The sequence below is a fragment of the Adiantum capillus-veneris genome, chromosome 2 (genome assembly GCF_014529385.1).
Source record: "Adiantum capillus-veneris isolate H3 chromosome 2, ASM1452938v2, whole genome shotgun sequence".
NCBI lineage: Eukaryota > Viridiplantae > Streptophyta > Polypodiopsida > Polypodiales > Pteridaceae > Adiantum > Adiantum capillus-veneris.
In genome coordinates, this window is record NC_140932.1 from 38,436,994 (window position 1) to 38,443,310 (window position 6,317).

The 6,317-nt window shown below is 43.4% G+C and overlaps 1 non-coding gene and 1 pseudogene across 1 annotated transcript; both read right to left on the bottom strand.

Annotated features, from left to right (window-relative positions):
• The window catches only part of LOC147462647 (uncharacterized), a 2,508-nt pseudogene extending 983 nt beyond the window's left edge, over positions 1–1,525 (bottom strand).
• Positions 1,526–2,233: 708 nt separating this feature from the next.
• Positions 2,234–2,305, bottom strand: TRNAH-GUG (transfer RNA histidin (anticodon GUG)). Its single transcript has one exon. It is a non-coding gene; the product is annotated as a tRNA-His (tRNA).
• Between the last annotated feature and the right edge of the window lie 4,012 nt (positions 2,306–6,317).

The window sequence follows — 6,317 nt, forward strand, 5'->3', positions numbered from 1 at the left end:
GGCATGGCCAACTAGATGTGACACCCAGTTGCTGCAGAGTGATGGGCTTAGAAGAGTGCACTCTTGAGTCCTAGGTGAAAGAATCCACAAGATTTCAAGGACATGGAATCTTCTTGCTGCTTTTGCATGCATTAGGCATGTAGTTGTGAAACCTTTCGAGGATGAGAGAGCTCTTGTTTTGATGCGACATGTGATGGACAGTCTTTGAGGCCTTGATGGTGATGGAGACATAGTAGCTGCCTGAAGTCTACTTGAAATTAAGCTATGAAGATTTCTTGCTCTATAGCTGCAATTTCTTGGGCAGGAGGAAGGAATCTATGCATTATGAAATTTGGCATAGAAGGCTCTTCTTTGTCAATGTGATCTTGATGCAAATGCTCATGTAAGCTTACCATGCAGAGCATAATAACACACTTCTAGTCAAGGTGTGCGCACAAGCATCCGCAACCGCCAAAGAAATGGCCGATATGGAGCTTTCCTCCTCCCAACTTGTCTTCCTTGTTGCAGTTACTACAGAGCGATGGGCCTAGAAGAGTGCACTCTTCAGTCCCAGGCAAAAGAATCCACAAGATTTCAAGGACATGGCATCTTCTTGTTGTTTTGCATGCATTAGGCATGTAGTTGTGGAACCTTTCGAGGTGTGACGAACGGTCTTTGAGACCTTGATGGCAATGGATACATAGCAGCTGCCCGATTTTTGCTTGCAATTAAAGCTATGAGCTTTCTTGCTCCATAACTGCAATTTCTTGGCCAGCAGGAACGAATCTATGCATTATGAAATTTGGCATAGAAGGCTCTTTTCTGTCAATGTGATCTTGACGCAAATGCTCATGTAAGCTTACCATGTAGATCATGATAACACACTTCCAATCGAGGTGTGCGTGCAAGCATCCGCAACCGCCAATGAAATGGCCGATATGGAGCTTGCATCTGACGACAATGAGCTTGTATCTCAGGTCAACAACATAGACTGTCAAGAATTTCATTCATGCATCTCAACTCCATCCATAAGAACCCATGATACAAAGCATACTGTACAGATGGAAGATATTAGCCTAGAGATCTGCACCCTCACCCTCTGCACAAGTACAATTCTCGGGCCTTTGACATCTCTTGCTTCATCGGCAAGGTCTGCTCCTCGCAATTTGTGTGATTGGAGACTCATGCAAAGGATTGGAAGGATGAGGAATCTCCTGTGACTCTTCATGTATGCTTAGAGGATAATTGCTCTGTACAATGTCGTTCTCACTCTGAATCGGTCAAAAATTGTGTAAATGCCTCTTGCAACTCCAAGCCTTTCTCAAAAAATATGTCTCTCTCTCTCTCTCTCTCTCTCTCTCTCTCTCTCTATCTATGTCTCCCCTACGTGTATGTATGTGTGTATGTGTCTACACTCCAATGCAACAAATGGGACCATTTTCCTCTGTTTCTATGACTAAATGTAAGCATCTCTCTCTCTCTCTCTCTCTCTCTCTCTCTCTGGCAGTGCCACCGTTGGCAAGTTAGTGCCAACCTTGTTATTCATGGCAGGCCTCGTGATTTTATCACTTGTGCTTTATAAAGGCAACGTAATGCTTTACGTTGCTAGTCGGTCACACACACCTACTCACACACACACACACACACACACACAGAGAGAGAGAGAGAGAGAGATGGCAGCAATCGGTGTGGGAGCGGCCGTAGCAGCGGTGGGGATAGCCGTGATGCCCATAGTCGTGCCAGCGGCGGTGGCAGTGGTGGGGTTTGGAGCGGGCGGGATTGCAGCAGGGTCGTCGGCAGCAGCGTTGATGGCAAGCTATGCCGGCCGGAAGCATATGTGCTGTGCTGCAGAGCGTGGGAGCGGCCGGGCTGGCCACCTCCAGCGTGGTTGCCACGGCGACTGTGGCGGCGGGCTTGGCTGGCGTGGCTGCATTTTGCTTCAGGCGCGCCTTTAACCGACCTTTACAAAAATGATGTTTTTATTAGCCTCCCACCTTTTGTGTACGCTCCTGTTGAAGTCTGTTTAGCTTCTGTCTCTCTCTCTAACAGCTGTCCAAAATTGCAAATGCTGCCATAGACTCTGTCCCCGGCCCGTTCAGCGTGCAATCGTCTTTTGCCACTTCGGACAAGTTCGCAGTCTTCCCACGTTCTACCGTTTCGTCTTCTCCTTCCCAACTCCCGTTAGAGTAAATTTTGTCGTAAAGGTAAACTGGTATGATCGCCCAACCACTCCGTTTTGCAAAACGGAACCGGGTGTGGCTGCTGGGATTCGAGCCCAGGTCTCCACGGCCACAACGTGGAGTTCTAACCACTAAACTACAGCCACCTCAATGACAATATGTTTCAAAGTTTAATAATTGTTAAACTTATACAAAGCAAAACATTCAATTCTGTAGAGCATTACCACAAAACACCATGCACTTTCAGTACTATGTCACCACGCTACTCTCAAAACAAAACAACTTCAACCTAATGGGAATATAAACAATACGAAAAACTATGGTGAAACATAATCATCTATATTAATCAACTAAGCTAGCAATCCCCAATCTTGGAAAGTTTAAAATCCTTTCAACAAATTGAGTGCACAAGTGAAGGATGAGGAAACTCATTTGCATGAGCTTTGATCTACACCCAAGAATGCCACTACCCTAAAGGAAATCTTGTAGGTCTAGATAAGGGCCCTGGATAGAAGAATGTATTTACACTAAATCCCTTCCAAGCCTTGCCTTGAGTTGGTAAAAAGCTATGATATCTTGTGCTTAAATGAGGAAGTTGTACTCTTTAGAGCTAATTGGCATGTATATCCATTTAGCTACCAATCTACTGGCAATGTGCTCTATGTTGAGAAGCTTCAAGCCTCCTTGTTCTTTTGGTTGAACACACACATGGTTGGCCACTTGAGGGATTTTTAAAAACTATGTCATGTGGCTTCTTTGGTAAGGAGTCTCCTTACCCAAGAAGCCACCTACTACAATTGGGATTTGAAGGAGACCATCCAAAGAAATAGTACAGTACAACTGCAGATATGTAGTGGTTAAGAACCAAGTAGTTTAGAAGACAAAAATGATTGCATACCCTACCAACACTTGATTTTTTTTTTGCTCATTCATTGCCATTTCTATTTAGGGGTAGCTTGAAATTCCATTGATATCCCAAGTAGTGTAAAATTTTCCCAACATAATATGTCCAATATCGATCAGGCCGCAAAGCAACGGAATGTGGAATTAATCAAGAATTACACATGTATGATTTAGATAAGAGTTGTTAGCAATGTAGCTAGTGGAGCATAGCCTAACATGTATTCCAAGTGCATGCCAAAATAGAAACTATCTCCGAATGCTATCATCCATTCTTCTTGGAAGTACTACTAAACAAGAAATTACACGCAAGTCTATATAGCAAGAAGCATGCACATTGGAGGCTTGCATACACGATGCTATTGAGCTAGGGGGAAAATTGTGCAAACCTACGGGTATGGTTATCAAGAAACAAATGCAAGGAGTGACAAAATGGAGACTATTGTCCCAGTGAAACTGGGTCCAACAATGCATTACACTATGGAAGAGTACAAAAAAGCATTGCGGGAAACACTTAGAAGCTCGGTTGGTGCCTACACAATCTCCCCTTGAGCAAACATTTTTCGGACAACAGTGTGACAACATCAAAAAGAATTTCAAGTTTGAATGCTTATCTATTCGAGATTCTATTGAACACTTGAAGTGGGCATTGTTTAGGTTGGAACGTATGCTAAACATGGGCATTGGCTCGATTTTGATCATGCTTATGATGATAATTTGGTGAATGTGTATGGCTAATGTGATGCTTTTTGGGTGCAGTGGGAAATGGGCGGTGAATCGTTTGATACAATTGTCAGATGTAATGCTTGTATGATAGATTTAAAGTATTTTTGAAACGACAGTGATTTGGTTCATATGTATGCCAAATGTGGTGCCCATGCAATGGAATTAAGGTTTGTTTATGTTTGCGTACTTGCTGCCAAAATGTCAAGACTTGATCCCTTGTTGGCTCCAAACTGGTCCAAGAAACAAGTTTTTTTGGAGTTTTAAAACAAAGTGTGTGTGCATGCGTGTGTATTGTGTTGGATGGAGAGAGAGAGAAAGAGAGAGAGAGAGAGAGAGAGAGAGAGAGAGAGAGAGAGAGAGAGAGAGAGAGAGAGAGAGAGAGAGAGAGAGAGAGAGAGAGAGAGAGTTGTGGCCATGCCAGAGACATGATTTATCACACATGGGATAGGGGAGGTTTAGGGCACATGGTGTACATTGAGAAGGGGAGCACTTATAAGCACACATGAAGAGGAGTTTCTTGATGAGCTCTAAGACCTCGTGGAGCACTTATAAGCACACATGAGGAGCTTCCTCTTGATGAGCTCTAAGACCTCGTGCCTATGTAGGTCATATGTGCTAGATGTCTCCATGCATGGGTACATGTGGGTTGTTGGTTGCCAATTGTATGGCACCATATGGTGTCGTTTTTGGGTTGTCCATTGCAAGTCACTGGTTGTTGGTTTCTTGTTGACACTAGGTGGTCATTGGCCAAGCCTTATGTGTGGTCATTCTAAGAGAAGAAAAGAGGGGGGGGGAGGGGGGGGTTGCGTCAGGATAGCACCGTGAGTATTGGGGAATCTATACTTGATTACGGGGTTGGTAAGCTCAAGGCTTAAACCAGGCTACAAATAAAACTTTCTTCTTTTGGCCAAAAATAGAAGGAGAAATATGCAAAGTACGTTAAGAAAAAGACTTTTTGGGGGAGATTATAGATTAGTGTGTGTGCTCGGAAAAGAAGGGGACAAGAAAAAGGATAAGAAATACAAGGTAGAGACTTGTGGAAAAAAAAAACCAAGAAAAACTTAGAGATCACAGATATTTGAGAAGAGAAGTAGAGCAAGCAACAAGAGTTGAGACCAACTAAGGAAATTTGTTTTTCTCTTTTACTTGATCAAGAGTGTTGTTTAGAAAATTAGGGTTTTTTCATGGATAATTTATATTACAAAGCATGTTGGAAACCTCGGTTAAAATTCTCGAAGTCTGCATTGGTTGTAATCTTGAGCTATACAATTGAGAGGATTTATTGGGTTTGTTGATTTTGGGTTCTCGATCAATTACAAAATAGACGGTGGTGCACATTTTGGACACTCCATTTAAATGTAAATTTGTACATATGGACATGACACCCGATTCCAAAAGGCTGTGTGGGCTCTCTTTTTGTGGATTTTTAGCTTGCTGTAGCGAGCACATACATGCAATGCAAGTCCCTAATGTAGCACCAACTGTCGCATTGCCTTGTGTGTTCGTAAGTTAGTTTTTGAAGTGTCACTTGTATATAACTAAAACTCATGTAAAAACATAAAAATGTTCAACCAAATATGGGAAGTTTGCAGGTTTTTTCTTGTTGTACTTTCTTTATGCTTTTCATGCATTTTTCTTGTCCTTGACTAACCTTTCCTATGTGTAATCAAGACACAACACCTTGTTGTTCATGCCAATTTTATACATAGACAGGGATTTAATATTCACGTAATTATGACAAATTTTGTGTGATCACAAGGTCTTATTGACACATTTACATGATTACACTAAACATAATCACACAGAATCCGGTTAAGGGCGACGTGCAGACCCACTTTATTCCCGCCGGGCTTTTCAGTGTCTCCGGCGCCGGGATTTCTCATTTTCCTTGCGGGCTTGCCGGGAATACTAAAAAGCCCGGCGAGCTCGCATAATTATATATATGCGGCCCGGATCGGCGGGCCCGTTGGGTGTTATTTCTTGCTTTCATCTTCACAGAGAGAGAGAGAGAGAGAGAGAGAGAGAGAGAGAGAGAGAGAGAGAGCTCGTCGACCACCTTTGCAGGTACGTCGAGAGGAAAGAGGAGATATGGGGTCGTGTGGGAGCGTGCTTTGCGTCTAAGTGCGCGGCAACATCAGAGTACCTGACCACACGATCCGGGTATGTGTTGTGTGTGTGTATGCGTTGTGTGATAGTGTGCCTTTTGTCGTATTGCACGGTAGTAATAAGATACCTTATCACACAATAGGAGTGTGTGTGTAAGCTGTTCTACGGAACAGTGCTTATCACGGGGGCATCACCTCGGTGACGCGGGGAAGATGGTGTCCTTGTGGTAACTATTGGCTTACTGTCTGGGTACTACGTCGGTAACGCGACGAATCTAATATCCTTATGGTAAGTCAACATCCCTTCCCCTTTTCCAAGAACCATATGGGAATCAGTCGGTAACGTGGCTATATGATGTTCGTATGCAAGCCATTGTTTTTCCTTAGATTCAGGTGGCACTCGATCGGTAACGCGGCTAATAGAGTA